We start from the raw sequence: 18,484 nt of genomic DNA, 5'->3' as shown, positions 1-18,484 counted from the left end.
TTGAGGACTGGCCTCGGCCTCCTCGGAAGATGTAATTCATGTAAATATTTTTACTTTTATTAATATAGAACTAGCCTTAACTTAGAAAAAAAAACATTATACCCTGTGTTCCCAATCACGGTGCAATAGAGGTCATCATCCTTTTTAGGATTTTCTTCATGCATGAGAGGATTGGTAACAGGGTTGGAGGGAGGCTCAACCCTTACACTCACATGTGATATGAGGATAGTGATGTGGCACAATGCATGGTAAGATTTAATGCTGAAGCAACGAGCTGCAGGGCTCCTAAACTGCAGGTGGGGAGGGCGTGGCGTCTCATTCATGTAATTTTTTTGTTTTGGAGCTCGGTTCCTGGAGGTAAAAGCAAGATCTCGACTTTCAATCCTCTATCTACGAGAAAGGTCAGGAGGTTCTTCTCTTGGGATCTGTCGGGCATCCTTAAGTCGATTACTAATTCCCTGAATATTAGGGAATCAGACAGACATGGTCATGGTCAATTTTTTGACCATGCCCATGTCCGTCTCACTCCAGCAATCGATTTAAGCTCAGGGGGTTGTGGCTGGCCTTTGATTAATGGGGTGTGCACTCTCGTATGTTTTGTTCCTTTTCTCCACTCATTGACCATGACTTGCTCTATACTCAAATGTCTCATTGACAATCTTTGTAAATTAAATATCACAAGCAAGGGAACTCATTGTCGAGAAAGAGGGAATGTTTTAGTGGTTTCATTTTATGCTTTTTTTGTTGGTTCTATGCGGGTGTCTATATTCTTTGGTATTATATTGTTTCGAATGGGAATGTATGGTGAAATTCAGGTTAGTCATCTTTTGTCGAAGGATTATACACTCGACAATGATGGATATCTTTGTGATTTTTTTGCCCTGAGCAAGGGAATGACCATTAAATATTTTTCAGTGATTTATTATGGATATGGTGTGTTCTTCAATGGTATTCGACTCAAGGAGCCATTTTGTGGCACCTCCCTTCTGAGGTGACAAAATATCTCTGCATTCACTCTGTCTACTAGCCTAGTTGAGCATAAGGTCATGGTTATCATAATAGAGTGGTGATGGTTACCACCCTTTTCGACTTTTAGTGGATATGTAAGGCTTAGGCCTAATGAAGATTGTTTCTTGCTCTTATTTTATGTTCTTGTGTCAGATTATCAAAACTTGTGTAACCACCTAACCCATGAGCAGACTGTCTGATCCTGGACTATGGCTCGGCATGTTCAATTAATAGTTCGTAATTTCATTTATTGGTTACTAATCCAAATGGCACATCCATCCCCTAATTTTGGTTCGTTTAGAAATGGGGGTCAGTGCCATAGCTGAAAGTCAAGGAATCTGGGTGCCCAAGGTTCTTTCTCTGCTCGACCACCAAGGAGAAGAGGATGAAAATATGATGCTCATATTATGAGTGAAGCGGCCCATGAACATAACATAGGTACCCCAACCCAAGTAAAACAAATGATCTCAGCATGGGAAGGAGAGATAAATTAATGGGCAGAAGTTGAAGTGCAGTTAAAAGAATGGCAAGTCATAGTTCTAGATCCAGGACACACTCACAGCCATACCACCCAATATAAATAAATTGTCCATCTTCAGTGGCTGATGAAAAGCATAGTGGCCAGAGCTATTAGGACCTCCTCTGTAGGCTTTGTCAAATCTAATCTAGGATTCCTCGAAATTTAGAAAGAATTTCAACTTATCCAATTTCAAATCCAACAACAAAATGTTCATCTTGGGCATATTGAGAATCAAATTCCATGCCTTCCCCAATCAGAATTACCAGGATCTAGTTATAAGGACCCAAACCTTGTTGAGTCCTATGATGCATAGTTGTTAGTTTAGATATAGAAACTCTTTATTTTGTTTAATTTACTTATATATATGTCGATTAGTAGCACCTATTATAGTTTGTTAGTTGAAAATTGGTTTACAGACATTGAGTCATATAAGCCTTTGTTTGACGAACTTAAGTTATTTAGATTTAGGATGACATAATGTGGTTTGGTGGCCAATAGATTTGGTTTCCCAATTGGTAGGTTGAGGAAAAAAAAAGTCTTTCATGTATGTAACCTTCTTTTTGAAAATGAATGAATGAAAATGTCATGCCAAGCTTACAAAAAAAACATTATACCCTATTAATATGAATCCTTATATTAATAAATGCAAGGGATTAATATTATAAGCCCACAAAAATAATAAACCCATGGTATTTACACTAAAAACTAATTGGATTACAAACCCAAGGAAATAATATTAAACCCAAGGGATTAATATTATAAACTCAAGGTATATAAACCCTAAGGTAAATATTATAAACCCTAAAATGATATTGAGACAAACTTTGTCACAATGTGATGTTGGACCATTGTTGACCATGGTTGAGCATGACTGATTTTCATATGGAGGAATTCTTTGTAACAATGTGATGTAGGACCATGGTTGATTTTCAAATTGAGAAAATCTTTGTAACAATGTGGCGTTGGACCATGGTTGATAATTATTATAAACACAAAGATTAATATTAAACCCAAATACTAATATTATAAACCCCTTGAGTAATATTATAGCCTAGGAATATGAACCGTTAGATTAATAAACAAAAGGGATTAAAATTAAAAAACCAAGGGATTAATACAATCCCAAGAGAATAATATTAAAACCAAAGGACAAATATTATAAAACCAAGGTACATAAACTCTAAAAGAAATATGAAAAAAAATAAAATAAACATGGTTGAACATGTTTTACCATGGTTGATTTTCATATAGAGATGATCTTTGTGACAATGCGACATTTGGCTATGGTTGACCATGGTTGATTTTCATATTGAGACAATCTTTGTCACGATGTGACATTGGATCATAGTTGCAAATGGTTGACCGTAATTATAAACCTAAGGGATTTATATTAAACCCTAGGATTAATATTATAAACCTTATGAATAATATTTTACCCTAGCAATATGAACCCTTATATTGATAAGCCCAAGGGATTGAAATTATAAACCCGAGGGATTAATTACAAAACTGAGGAATTATAAACCCAAGGGATAAATATTATAAACCCAAGGGAACAATAAAATAAATGGATTAATACTAAAAACCCAACGGATAATAAACCAATGGAATAATATTAAACCCAAGAAACAAATATTATAAACCCAAGGTATATAAACCCAAACATAAATATTATATATCCTAAAGTATCTTGGTTGATCATGGTTGACCACGGATGATTTTCATATTGACATAATTTTGTCACAATGTGAAGTTGGATGATTGTTGGCCAAGATTGATTTTCATATTGAGACAACCTTTCATATAATGAAACATTGGGCCATGGTTGTGAGGATGTGACATTGGACCAAGGTATTGCTAAGTCAAATGGATATGAACCCTTAGATTGATAAACATAAGGGGTTGATATTATAAACCCAAGGTATTAATTCTGAAACCCCAATGTATTATAAACCCAAGGGAATAATATTAAACCAAAGAGATTAATATTACAAACCTAGGGTTTATAAACCCTAATATAAATAATATAAACCTAAGGGATTGAGACTAAAAACCCAAGGGATTATAAACTCAATGCAATATTATTAATCCCAATGGATAAATATTATAAACCCAAGATATATAAACCCTAGGTTAAATAGTATAAACCCTTAAATAAACATGGTTGACCATGGTTGATTTTCATATTGACACAATCTTTGTCACAGTGATACATTGGGCTATGGTTGATGATGACTGATTTTCATATTGAGACAACTTTTGGCATAATGCAATGTTGAACAATTCTTGACCATTGTTGACCACGGTTGATTTTCATATTGGGACAATATTTTTCATATTACAGAATTGGACCATGGTTTTCCATGGTTATTATAACCAAAGAGTATGAACCCTTAGATTAAAAAATTAAGAGATAATTTTATAAACCCAAGCGAATAATAAACCCAATGGATTAATACTAAAATCCTAAGGGAATAATATTAAAGAGAACGGGCAAATATTATAAGCCCAAGATATATAAACCCTAAAATAAATATGACAAACGCTAAAATAAACATGGTTGACCATGTTTTATGATGTAGGAGCATCCAATACCCTTAGTCAAAGGGAGGATTCTAAAGTGAAGAAGGAGGAAGACGTGGACCAGGGGAGCAAAACAGGGAAAAATCTGTTTTAAAGCAGATTTAAAGATGGAAAAAGATGGATAATAGTCTTGAGGAGACTTATTAATATATATTCTACCATATGTATGCATGCATTGTGGAGCTTTAGGGCTTTTGTTGAGAAAACCATGGAGAGATCTAATCGGATCCTTTCAATGATCTGATCCAATAATCCAATTTTCCTTATATATATATATATATATATCTATGATTGCACCTGCATGTTAAAAGTAGTACCTAGAGGAGAGACAGAGTAATATATAATAGAAATTTTGAATGCAAAGGTGTTGCTTTGTAACAATAGGTGAGTCTGTCCTAAGGCTGAAATGCCTTAGAATTGTTACTATAAAATATATATATGTATTTTGTGTTTCTTGCGTGTTTGTGTATTATGTCTCTTTTTGTCTTTGTTTCATATGTGCGTGCTGAGGGTTTAATTCCCAGATTTAAAATGCGTTGATCAACCGTCGATCGCTATAGGATAGATGGCGATCCAATGGAACGTTGTTATATGTGAAATCATGTGTGAAGACAGATCAGGCAGAAAACCGTGTTAAGTCTAAGAACCCCTCGAAGGCAAGCGAATTCCTGTTTACACTAAGAAACAACGTAAAGGCAATTGGATCCGAGAATCTGGACCTGAAACTTTATAAAGCATGGTCTATGCCCTTATCAAGTCTGAAAGATGGGTTGCAGATCAGGGAGTCAAAGCACCAGAGGAATCGGGATGGCAGAACAACGAAGGGTTGATATGTTGATGGCGATATCGCTAATAAACCAATCGACGATCGGGCAGTCCGAGTTTCGAAGGAGATTGGAGATTGCGTCAATTGGGTATCGAGATTGGAGCAATAGCACTGTGGAGTAATTAATGGTGTGGACCCGCTAATAGCTATAGTTGCGGCTTATAAAGATTTGAGGTCTGGCTAAACGTAGCGGAGTGGCGTTTCGCCTTGTAATTCCTTCGTTCCCATATATTTTCGATGGTTGTATGGCCACGGGGTAAAGGCTTGAACACCGATATGTTAAGCTTCCGACAGTGTGGAGGAAGGCTCTGATTGTGTTGTGATCCATGATTTTAAAGGCTTCGAGCCTAAAGTGTGCTTCCAATAGGCTTGGTGGGCTATAACCCACAGGCTTCAAGATCGATTTGTTTAGGGAAAGAGATTTTGATTAAGCCCCAAAATCTCATTCCCATAATTTAGTATCAGAGCATAAGAAGATTCTGCATGCAGAAGATTAAAGGATTCTAGAGAGAAAGAAGAAGAGGAGCAGGAGGTATAGTTGATAAAGATGGAGAGTTATGGTCTTGCTATTACACAAAGAATGATAGCCGAAGGTGAGAAGATTGCAGCAAACCTAAAGCATAGAGTGCTCATATGGTTCCATAGGTGAGAACTTGAAGGATGTCAAAAGACCGAGTGAGGAGGGCTTGGTGAGGTATTGTGTAGCAGAAGGAGAGTATTACTACAAAGGTTTGGTTGCAGCTCACAGAACCATGAAGGCGATTCCACTGAAGAAGGAAGTGGGTAGAATTGCCAAGGACAAGGAGAAGCATATGACTAGGAGTTCATAAATTTTTGTGCTTCGGGAGTCTGATGCAGGAGCATCCAGCACCCTTAGTCAAAGGGAGGAATCTAAAGAAAAGAAGGAGGAAGACGTGGACCAAGGGAGGAAAACAGGGAAAAATATGTTTTAAAGCAGATTTGAAGTTAGAAAAATATAGATAAAAGTCATGAGGAGACTTATCAATATATATTCTACCATATGTATGCATGCATTATGGAGCTTTAGGGCTTTTGTTGAGAAAATCATGGAGAGATCTGATCAGATCCTTTCAATAATTCAATCCAATAATCCAATGTTCCTTATATATATATATATATATATATATATATATGTCATTGAACCTGCATGTTCAAAGTAGTAGATAGAGGAGAGACAGAGTAATATAGAATAGAAATTGTGAATTCAGAGGTGTTGCGATGTAGCAATAGGCGAGCCTGTGCTAAGGCTGAAATGCCTTAGAATTGTTACTATATAATATATATGTGTTTTGTGTTTCCTGTGTGTCTGTGTATTATGTCCCTTTTCCTCTCTGTTTCATATGTGCATGCCGAGGTTTTAATTCCCAGATTTAAAATGCGTTGATCGACCGTCAATCGCTATAGCATCGATGGCAATGCAACGAAACATTGTTATATTTGAAATCATGTGTGAAGACAGATCAGGCAGAAAACCGTGTTAAGTCTAGGAACCCATTAAAGGCGAGCAAATTCCTGTTTACACTAAGAAACAACATGAACATAGTGAAATCTGAGAATCTAGACTTGAAACATTATAAAGCATGGTCTATACCCTTTTCATGTCTAAAAGATGGGTCACAAATCAGTGAGTCAAAGGACCAGAGGAATTGGGATGGCGGAATAGTGAAGGGCCAATACGCTGATGGCGATATCGCCGATAAACTAATCGGCGATTAGGTGGTCAGAGTTTAAGACGAGATCGGAGATCATGTCAATCGGGTATCGGTATCGGACCAACAGTGTCGTGGAGTAATTAATGGTGTGGACCCGCTGACAATTATAGTTGTGGCATATAAATATTTGAGGTCTAGCTAAACACAATGGAGTGGGGTTTCTCCTTTTAATTCCTTCGTTCCAGTATGTAATTCCTTCGTTCACGTATATTTCCAATGGTTGTATAGCCACGAGGTTAAGGCTTGAACACCGATATGTTAAGCTTCCGACAGTGTGGAGGAAGGCTCCGATATGTGTCGTGGTCCATGGTTTTAAAGGCTTAGTGCCTAAAGTGCGCTTCCGATAGGCTTAGTGGGCTATAACCCACAGGCCTCAAGATCGATTTGTTTAGGGAACGAGATTTTGATTAACCCCCAATATCTCATTTCCATCATTTTACCATGGCTTATTTTCATATGGAGATGATATTTTTGGTGATACGACATTTGACCATGGATGGCCATGGTTGATTTTCATATCGAGACAATCTTTGTCAGAACGTGGCATTGGAACATGGCTTCACATGGTTAACCATGCTTATAAATCTAAAGTATTTATATTAAACCCTCAGATTAATATTATAAAACTTATGAATAATAATATACCCTAAGAATATGAACCCTTACATTGATAATTCTAAAAGATTAATATTATAAACCCAAGGTATATAAACCAAAACATAAATTTTATAAACCCTCAACTAAACATGGTTGATCATGGTTGACCACCGATGATTTTCATATCGGCACAATTGTGTCAAAATGTGAAGTTGGACGATGGTTGGCCATGATTGATTTCAATATTGAGATAACCTTTGGCACAATGAAACATTGTACATTGGTTGGTCATGGTCGATTTTCATATTTAGGCAATGTTTGTCACAATGTGACATTGGACCATGGTTATCAAAATGTGACATTGGACCAAGAGATTAGTAGACCAAATGGATATGAACCCTTATGTTTATAAACCCAAGGGATTGATATTATAAACCCAAGGGATTAATTCTAAAAGCCCAATGTATTATAAACTGAGGGAATAATATTAAACCCAAGTGATTAATATTATAAATCCAAAGGTTATAAACCCTATGATAAATAGTATAAACCTAAGGGATTGAGACTAAAAATCCAAGGATTATAAACTCAAGGGAATAATATTAAACCAAAGGGATAAATATAATAACCCCAAGGTATATAAACCTTAAGTTAAATATCATAAACCATGAAATAAACATGGTTTACCACAACTGATTTTCATATTGAGACAATATTTGTCACAATGCCACATTGGACTATGGTTTAGCATGATTGATATTCATATTGAGACAACCTTTGGCATAATGCGACGTTGAACAATGTTATGCTCTTGACTTGTGAGAAATTCTAGAATACCAAATATGCGAAGAAATACAACCTAGAACACAGAACAAAATGAGAAAAACAACAAGTATTTTATTATTCAGAGATGAAAGAAATGATCACTTGCCTCTTAGAGGGGGAAACTTCAAGTAGAGCAGAGCTCGATTAAAAAATAAGACTCGATATTTCTCAATGGGGAGTCTCTATCCTTTATATATGATTCATTCATAAAATACCATGGGTCATTGCCATGGTGCTCTCAATACCATCTATCTAATACCATGTTCCATTTGTAACTAACTAAGATCCCTTTCTTAAATGCGGGTCAACAACTTACAATTATTAATATGGGATTTATTAACTCTTTAACTAACTATAACTATGACTCAACCCTATTACATAAATAAAGGGTTTAGGGTTGGACCCTAACATGCCCTCCCCCATCAAAAGCAACCTTGTCCTCAAGGCTGAAGCTGCAGAAATTGTTGAAGAATAGTGGCAGGATCCCACTTCGCATCTTTTGAAGAGGTGTCTTTCCACTTGACGAGGGCTCCTTGATCGTGTGGCCACATAGATGTCATTCTAGCATATAGAGGACCTGTTTAGGTTGGAGCTAGAGTGAACCTTATTCATCCAATTTAGGTAGACTAGCTTGAATCATGAAATTTTTCCCCACCACTTTATTGAGGCATGATACATGGAAGACTAGATGGGTTTTTGAACTTGGTGGCAAGCCCATCTTGTAAACTACTACTCCAATGCACTAAACTATTTGATAAGGTTTGTAGAATTTTGGAGCTAATTTTTGGTAGCCCTTTTATTTGAGCGATGTTTTCTTAAATGGTTGCAACCACATGAATAAATGATTCCGCTCTTGAAATGTGTGCTCTTAATGATGTTGGTCTACATGTTTCTTCATTCAATTTTGAGGTTGATGGAGATTATCTTTGAGACAGGCTATGATGGCTGCACGTTTTTGTAGGATTTGATCAACTACTTGCACCTTAGAGCATCCATGGATATAAGAAATAGGTAAAGGTTGGAGTTGGCCATACGCTGCTTCATATGGATTCATCTTGGTGGCTGCATGATAGTTAGTATTATACCACCATTCAGCTAAAGCTAGCCACTGTACCCATTGATATTGTTTTTCTTAAGTGAAGCACCTTAGGTATGTCTCCAAACATTTGTTGACTGCTTCAGTTTGACCATCAGTTTGGGGATGATAGGAGGTACTTAGTTGGAGTTGGGTGCCTTGTAGATTGAAAATTTCTTGCCAAAAGTTACTCGTGAAAGTTACATCCCGATCAGACACAATGGAAGTGGGGATGTAATGCAATTTGAAGATCTAGTCCATGAAATATTAAGCCACCAAAGTGGGGGTAAATGGGTGGGGTAGAGCACAAAAATGAGCATATTTAGAAAGTCTCACCACAACCACCATGATGATTGATTTGTTGCCTAACTTCGGGAGACCAATAATGAAATTCATATAAGCATCCATCCAGATGGAGGTAGGGATTGGCAATGGTTGTAAGGTGCTTGGTAACTTGAATGTTTCTCCTTTGAGGCATTGACACACTTCACATTCAGCTACAAAAGTAAGAATGTCAGTTTTCATGCTCGTACAAACGAAAGAACGATGAGTGTGAGCATAAGTCTTCTGAAATCCTACATGGCCTGCGGTGGTAGATGAGTGCATCTCTACCAAAATGCCCATTTTAAGGGTGGATGTCGATGATATAACTACTCTACCATTGTAGTGAAGAGTCTCATCCTTCCAAGAGTAGCCAACTAAGCAATTAGGATCTGCTCTCAAATTATTAATGATTTGGGAGAGAGAGGGGTGTGAAAACCATTCCTTCTGGGCTTCTTCAATCCAGTTTTGTATGGGAAGAGAGATTGATAGCAGGGTGATTTAATCCTTTATTTGGAATGATAAAACATCCACCACTACATTGCCATGCCCTTTCTTATAAATTATCTCATAATCATATCCCAACATTTTGGCCAACCATTTATTTTGCTAGGGTGAGGATAGACATTGCTATGAAAACTATTTGAGGCTTTAATGGTCTGTATAGATTTGGAAACACCTCCCCAATAAGTATGGTTAATAGGTAACTACCACATGTAAGATGGCCATCATCTCCCTCTCATAGGTAGATTGTCCCAGATGTTTCCCACTCATTTTTTGGCTAGTGAAAGCCAAGCGTTGACCTTCCTAGATTAAGACAACACCAATAGCAGTACCTAAAGAATCACATTCAATCACAAAATATTTGGTGAAGTCGGGTAGTGCCAATATTGGAATGGAACACATGGCTTGTTTGAGAGCCATAAATTCCTGTTGTGCTACATCAGTCCCAAGGAATAATTTTTTCTTAAGAAGGTTAGTGAGGGGTCTAGCAATGTGACCATAATTGCAAACAAATTTGCGATAGTAGCTGGTGAGACCCAAGAATCCCCTCAAACTCTTGCATTTCCTGTATCTTTTTGGGATGCACCCAGACACCTTCACAACCCACAATGTGGCCCAAAAACTCAACTTCTTCCATGCCAAAATAGCACTTGGAAAATTTGAAAAATAATTTATGATTTTGGAGCAGTTGTAAGAGCAAGTCTACATGCTAAAGATGATTTCCCCAGGTTAGGCTGTAGATGAGAATGTCATCAAAGAAAACAAGGACATTTTTTTAGTGATATGGTTTCAGTAGGTGATTCATGAGGCTTTGAAATGTGGATGGGGCATTATGGAGACCAAGTGGCATAACCAAGAATTCATAATGGCTATCATGAGTTTGGAAAGCGGTCTTTGGAATGTCTACTTCTTTCATACATATTTGGCGATAGCCAAAGCAAAGATCTATCTTAGTAAAGAATTGAACACCATGTATTTCATCAAGTAGATCATCAACAACCAGGATAGGGAATTTGTCTTTCATAATGAGCTTGTTGAGGCCCCTGAAGTCTAGACACATGTGCCATTCCCCATTTTTCTTGAGCACCATGACCACTAGTGATGAATAAGGACTGATGCCAGGACAAATAAGAGCGACTTCAAGAAGTTCCTTGATGATTTTTTCAATTTCATCCTTTTGGGTGAATGGATATCGATATGGGTTCACATTCGGTGGTTTTCCACTAGGACCAAAGTGATGCTATGATGTTGTTCGCCTGTAGAGGGTGGAAGCTCTTTAGGTTTTTCAAATACCTGTTGGTGGCGATTTAAGACCCGTTTCATCTCAAGATGAATATGAAGAGTAGTGGGCTCTATGGCTTGGATGGTATTAAACTGGGTGATAACTCCATGATGGCCCTTTTTCAACAACTTTTTTATGCAAGCGAGCTGATGATAGAAGGAGCATCTTCGTAGAGTCCATAGATGGTATGCATGTGGTAATTCTTCTTAAAGATCATATATAACACCTAGAAATCCATGGTGATTGGTCCTAGTGTGCAAAGCTGTTCAACAACCAGGACTATGTCACAACCACCCATGTTAATAAAAAATATGTGAGTCTTTAGGTGCTAGTCTCCCATCTGAAGTTTGATATTTTTGCAGCAGCCTTCACATTTCATTGTCCCCCCATCAACAATCTGAACCTGGAAATTAGAGACTGCACTAACGAAATAATGAGTGACTTCAGCCACTTTCTAATGGATAAATTTATGAGTGTTGCTACTATCAATCAATACTACTACAGGGCTATGTTTTATAAAGCCTTTGATTTTGCAAGTTTGGAGCGCAAAAATGTCTGCCAAAGTGTGTAGCGAGATAACTAGTTCCTCTGGCATAGTTGGGAGTTCATTTTCCTCTAGGGTTTCCTCAAATTTTTCCTCTAGTCCCCCAAGGGGTGGGGCTTCCCTAGATGAGCTGTGACCCCTAACATCAATTTGAAAGAATTTGGGTTCCTTGCATTTATGCCCCAAGGAGTATTTGTCATCACATTGGTAGCACAATCCTTGTTTTCTTCTTTCAGCCATTTCTGTTGGAGACATCTTTTGAACCTTAAGTGTTTAGGTAGGGCCCTGAGCCTGGGTGGGGCATCCCTTGGTTGTGAAATTTTGACGAGGCAACTAGGAAGCTAAAACACGTTCCACTTAGATAGACTTTGTGCAAGTGTCCATCCATGTAGGTGGGTGGTGTGTCCGGACATGGGCTTGGATGGCTTCATTGAGACCACTTATAAAACATACCAAGTAGAATTCATTTCCCATACCTTCTGTGCCGATGACCAATGTCTCAAAGGCTACAATGTAGTCTTTTACTGTGCTTGTCTATTAGAGCTTAGTAAGATGAGCCAAAAAATTAGATTATTTGTCAAAGTAGTCACATAGAGATTTTGAGAATGCCTGCCATGTTATGTTCCTAGGATAGCATTTCCAATGCCACTGCCACCATTTCCATCTCTCTTGGTTCAAATAAAGGGATCCCACACATAGTTTAGTTTGATCATCTCAGATATCATTCAGAGTGAAATATTATTCCATTTGTGCTACCCATATTGTCAGATTAGAGCCATCAATTTTATACATGTCCAGCTTGGGTGGCCGAGGGTGGGTATGTTGGTGATTTTCATGGAAGTGAATATGATGGCTAGATTCTCCTTGAAGGTCTTCATTAGTACCGTGTGCCTCTGGATACAACCCCGACATGCTCATATTGAATTGTGCCATGAATTTCTGCATTTGTTCCACTAGGCCCTGGAAAGAATCCAGCTTTTGTTGTAGTCGATCTTCTCATTTGCCATGACTTGAGCCTGATTTCTACCACACATAGATCTGTGCCACTTGTCATCACTTTGAAAATTTTTGGGACCGCTTGAAAATTGAAGCTAACACCTGAATTGTACCACTGCGATCAGCTCATCCTCCTGAATCTTATGGGCTAAGTATCTTGTAAGCATCCAAATTCCAAATAACTTAATCCTTCCTGATATCCTATGAAAATCGAGTGCAGACTATAGGAGACATAAACCTCACTGTGAAAACGGTTAGATCTACCTACAAAACCAAAACTGTTGAATGTGAGTTGGATTGTGGCGGCGACAGAACCCCAAATGCCAGATTTGAATGCCACTATGGCGGTAGAACCTCAACTAGTGGATCTAATTGTGGCAACGATGACAAAATCGAAACTGCTAGATGTGATCTGGAAAATAAGATAATGGGCGATTTTCAGAGAGTCAAGGGAACTATGGTATCAAAGGAGTGTCAGGTGCTATATATCGCAATATACATAAGTTTCCAACAATAGTACTTGGCCCAATCTTTCATGGCACTAAATAAGGAGGATCAACTGTACCCTTAGTTGTACTACCTGACTACCCTATCATAGTCATGAGTAATCTCCCCAAGTGTTGTTCTCAGTGTATTGTAGCAGCAGGACAGTTGATAGTTTATCTAAGGCAAGGTTTCAGATGAGCCTAGGTTGCTTCCAATAAACCCAGAGGGTACGTGGAAGGCAGTCAATCAAATTAAATTACAGAACTATTACTAGTCAATAGTCAATCAAATTACAGAACTATTACCACCAACTATTGGGAACCTGGAGTCTTTGATGCATCTTGATTTGCGAGATAATTCTTTGCATAGAAGCATTCCAACTCAATTAGGACAGTTGAAGGATCTCTAGTATCTTAGCTTGGGTGAAAACAACCTTACAGGGGAGATCCCAGGATTCCTAGGTCAAATATCTTAACTGTATTGGAACTTTATTCTAATGCCTTTACAGGAGAAATTCCAGCAAAGTTAAGAAACCTCAAACGGATAACACATCTTTGACCTGACAATAATAAACATACAGGGCAGGTTCCTCAGCACTTTGCACTTCTGACAGGTTTAACTGTATTCAATGTGTCATATAATAATTTATCTGGGAAATTACCAGTCTTTAGCAGCAGTAAGATATCTTGTGATAGTTTCACTGGAAATAAGTTTCTTAACTCTTGCCTCCCTATTCATTCACCATTACAGCCGCTGGATGAGATTGGTGTTCCTCTTCTATATCCTCACTCTCCAAATGGAAACCCAGTTAAGAAACGTAGCCACTTCAATTCTATTGAAACTGCGGCTATCACTTCAACTGCAGCTATAGTCTTTGTAGTTTTAGTTCTTGCTGTTCTTTTCCAGTGTACAAGATGGCAGATATCAAGTTCTGTTGTTTATCGATCAAGAAGAAAAGAGGTTATCACATTTACAAACATTGGAGTTCAACTAACTTATGAGAGCGTAGTTAGAGCTACGGGAAACTTCAGTACATCCAATTTCATTGGTAATGGAGGTTTTGGTGCGACTTACAAAGCTGAATTGGTCCCATGATTGTTATTAGCAGTCAAGAGACTTTCCGTGGGACGCTTCCAAGGCATTTAGCAGTTTGATGCAGAGATCAGAACAGTTGTACAGGTACGCCATCAAAACCTTGTAACATTAATAGGCTACCATGCCAGAAAGTCACAAATGTTTCTGGTATACAATTATTTGCCTCGAGGTAACTTGGAAAAATTTCTTCAAGAGAGATCAAAACGAAGAGTTGACTAGGGCATGATTCACAAAATTGATTTAGACATTGCTCGGGCTCTTACTTATCTGCACGAGGATTGTGTTCCACGTGTGTTGCATCGAGATATCAAACCTAGAAATATTCTTCTTGATAACAATTTCAATGTCTATCTGTCCGACTTTAGATTCGAAACGAATTAGCTGATTGCCGCCAGCTTTCGGTGCTTGTGCTGTCTAATACGCTAAATTTTGACCTTGGCAATGATTCCGATGTGGACCAGTCAACTGTATTTTTCACAAATAGTGATAAAGGGGAATATAATTACTTTCAAGGAGTTCTTCCAGCTGGCCTTTTTACCCTTCCCAAGCTTCAGATTATATGGGCTCCGACGATGAGTATTAATGGCCCCTTAACCCCTTACCCGAAAATTGGGATAATTGTAACTTGCAAGTCCTTAATTTAGGTCAAAATCTCCTTACCGGCAAAATTCCTGCAGGTTTGGGGCAATGCAAAAACTTATTTTTCCTTGATTTGAGCTCTAGTCATCTTACAGGTGAGATTCCTCAAGGGCTTCCTATTTCCTGTATGATTTATTTTGGTGTCAGTGGCATCTCACTAATAGGAAATTTTACAATTGATATTAATGTTGACTGCCCCAAGCAGCTTCCATTCCGAGGAAACCAATTTAAGGAAGGGTTATCAAATGTTTCACAATCAGAATTGGATCCTCCAACCATATATTCTTCTCTCTTGTATCGTGGTGCGTGTGCAAGTAGCTCACTTCTGTTTCTTGTATCTGAAGGTTTGCTTGTGCTTCATGATTTAAGTGGGAACAAGTTTGCTGGTTCCATTCCTCCTCCTTTGATAGGTGATCAAATGATCGAAGAACAAGTGTCGTATGCGCTTCTCCTAAATGACAATAATTTTACATGGAACATTACATATTCTCTTTTTTACATACATTTGCCCTGAACATGAGCGTCAACCGAATTTCGGGTGAAATTCCTCCTGAGTTATTTCTAAATTGCAAATATCTGAAACATTTCGAGGCAGTAGTCAATCAAATTACAGAACTATTACCACCAAGTATTGGGAACCTGGAGTCTTTGATGCATCTTGATTTGCGAGATAATTCTTTGCATGGAAGCATTCCAACTCAATTAGGACAGTTGAAGGATCTCCAGTATCTTAGCTTGGGTGAAAACAACCTTACAGGGGAGATCCCAGGATTCCTAGGTCAAATATCTTAACTGTATTGGAACTTTATTCTAATGCCATTACAGGAGAAATTCCAGCAAAGTTAAGAAACCTGAAATGGCTAACACATCTTTGACCTGACAATAATAAACATACAGGGCAGGTTCCTCAGCACTTTGCACTTCTGACAGGTTTAATTATATTCAATGTGTCATATAATAATTTATCTGGGAATTTACCAGTCTTTAGCAGCAGTAAGATATCTTGTGATAGTTTCACTGGAAATAAGTTTCTTAACTCTTGCCTCCCTATTCATTCACCATTACAGCCACTGGATGAGATTGGTGTTCCTCTTCTGTATCCTCACTCTCCAAATGGAAACCCAGTTAAGAAACGTAGCCACTTCAATTCTATTGAAACTGCGGCTATCACTTCAACTGCAGCTATAGTCTTTGTAGTTTTAGTTCTTGCTGTTCTTTTCCAGTGTACAAGATGGCAGATATCAAGTTCTGTTGTTTATCGATCAAGAAGAAAAGAGGTTATCACATTTACAAACATTGGAGTTCAACTAACTTATGAGAGCGTAGTTAGAGCTACGGGAAACTTCAGTACATCCAATTTCATTGGTAATGGAGGTTTTGGTGCGACTTACAAAGCTGAATTGGTCCCATGATTGTTATTAGCAGTCAAGAGACTTTCCGTGGGATGCTTCCAAGGCATTTAGCAGTTTGATGCAGAGATCAGAACAGTTGGACAGGTACGCCATCGAAACCTTGTAACATTAATAGGCTACCATGCCAGAAAGTCACAAATGTTTCTGGTATACAATTATTTGCCTCGAGGTAACTTGGAAAAATTTCTTCAAGAGAGATCAAAACGAAGAGTTGACTAGGGCATGATTCACAAAATTGATTTAGACATTGCTCGGGCTCTTACTTATCTGCACGAGGATTGTGTTCCACGTGTGTTGCATCGAGATATCAAACCTAGAAATATTCTTCTTGATAACAATTTCAATGTCTATCTGTCCGACTTTAGATTCCAAACGAATTAGCTGATTGCCGCCAGCTTTTTGTGCTTGTGCTGTCTAATACGCTAAATTTTGACCTTGGCAATGATTCAGAGATGAAAGCAATATTCACTTGCCTCTTTGATGGGGCAACCTCTAGCAGAGAAGAGCTCGATTACAAAATAAGACTCCATATTTCTCAATGGGGAGTCCCTTTCCTTTATATAGAATTCATACATACAATACCATGGGTCATTACCATGGCCCATTTCAGCCTAACTGTGGTCCCCTTATTAAATATGGGTCAACCACTTAAAATTATTAATACGGGCTTTATTGACTCTTTCACTAGCTATAACTATGACTTGACCCTATTAAATAAATAAAGTGGTTTGGGTTGGACCCTAACAAACAATGGTTGGCCATGGTTTACCATGCTTAATTTTCATATTGAGACAATGTTTGTCACAATGCAATGTTGTAGCATGGTTAGCCATGGATGAGCATGGTTATCACAATGTAATGTTGGACCAAAAGGAAATCTTTGTCACAATGTCACCATGGTTATTGACCATGATAACCATGGTTTATTTTCATATTGAGACAATATTTGACAAAATGTGACGTTGGAACATGGTTGATTTTCATATAGAGACAATCCTTGCCATAATGAAACATTGGTTGCTTTTCATATTGAGAAAATATTTTTCATAATTGGACCTTGGACCATCGTTGACCATGATTGATAAACCCAATGGATTGATATTATAATCCCAAGGGATTAAAAACACAAGGGAATACAACTCCAATGAATTATAAACACAAGGCAATAATTTTAAAGCCAATGGAATAATAAACCCAACAGATTAATACTAAAAACCCAAGGGATTATAAACCCAAGGGAATAATGTGAAGGGATAAATATTATAAACCCAAGGTATATAAACCCTAAGATAAATATTATAAACACTAAAATAAACATGGCTGACAATGATTTCTTTTCATATTGACACAATCTTTGTCACAATGCGATGTTGGACAATGGTTGACCATGATTTATTTTCATATTGATACAACTTTTGGCATAATGCAATGTTGGACAATCATTAGCCATGGTTGGCCATGGCTGATTTTCATATTAATACAATCTTTGTCACAATCCGACATTGGACAATGGTTGACCATTGTTGACCATGTTTGACCATGATTGATTTCCATATTGACAAAATCTCTCTCACAATATAATGTGGGACCTTGGTTGACCATGTTTGACCATGGTTGATATTCATACTGAGATACGTTTTGTCATAATGTGATTTAGGACAATGGTAGATCATAAATGACCATGGTCAACCATCCTTCAGCAATATGGACCATGATTCACCATGGTTGAGCATGGATGATCACAACTGACCTTCATTGGCCATGGTTGACCATAATTCTTTCCATATTGAGAGAATATTTGTCGCAAACCCATATTGGCATTATTATAAACATAGGGGATTAATAAACCCAATGAATTTACATTATAAACCTAATGGATTTTAAACCGAAGGGATTTATATTAAACCGTGGGAATAATATTATAAATTGTGTCAAAAATATTATACCCTAGAAATATGAAATCTTAGATTGATAAGCCCAAGTGATTGATAATAAACCTAAGCTATATAAATCCTAAGATAAATATTATAAACCTTAA

The 18,484-nt window shown here is 37.6% G+C and overlaps 1 pseudogene; it reads left to right on the top strand.

The window, feature by feature from the left end:
* Nucleotides 1–245: 245 nt before the first annotated feature.
* LOC149179970 (LRR receptor-like serine/threonine-protein kinase RPK2) lies at nt 246–16,827 on the top strand (annotated as a pseudogene).
* The last annotated feature ends 1,657 nt before the right edge of the window (nt 16,828–18,484 follow it).

Source organism: Pinus tabuliformis, chromosome 3_2 (genome assembly GCF_031772625.1).
Source record: "Pinus tabuliformis cultivar Carrire ecotype Pingquan chromosome 3_2, CPIR1, whole genome shotgun sequence".
Lineage (NCBI taxonomy): Eukaryota > Viridiplantae > Streptophyta > Pinopsida > Pinales > Pinaceae > Pinus > Pinus tabuliformis.
The sequence above is the reverse complement of the archived record's forward strand: the minus strand, read 5'-3'. Positions and strand labels throughout refer to the sequence as shown.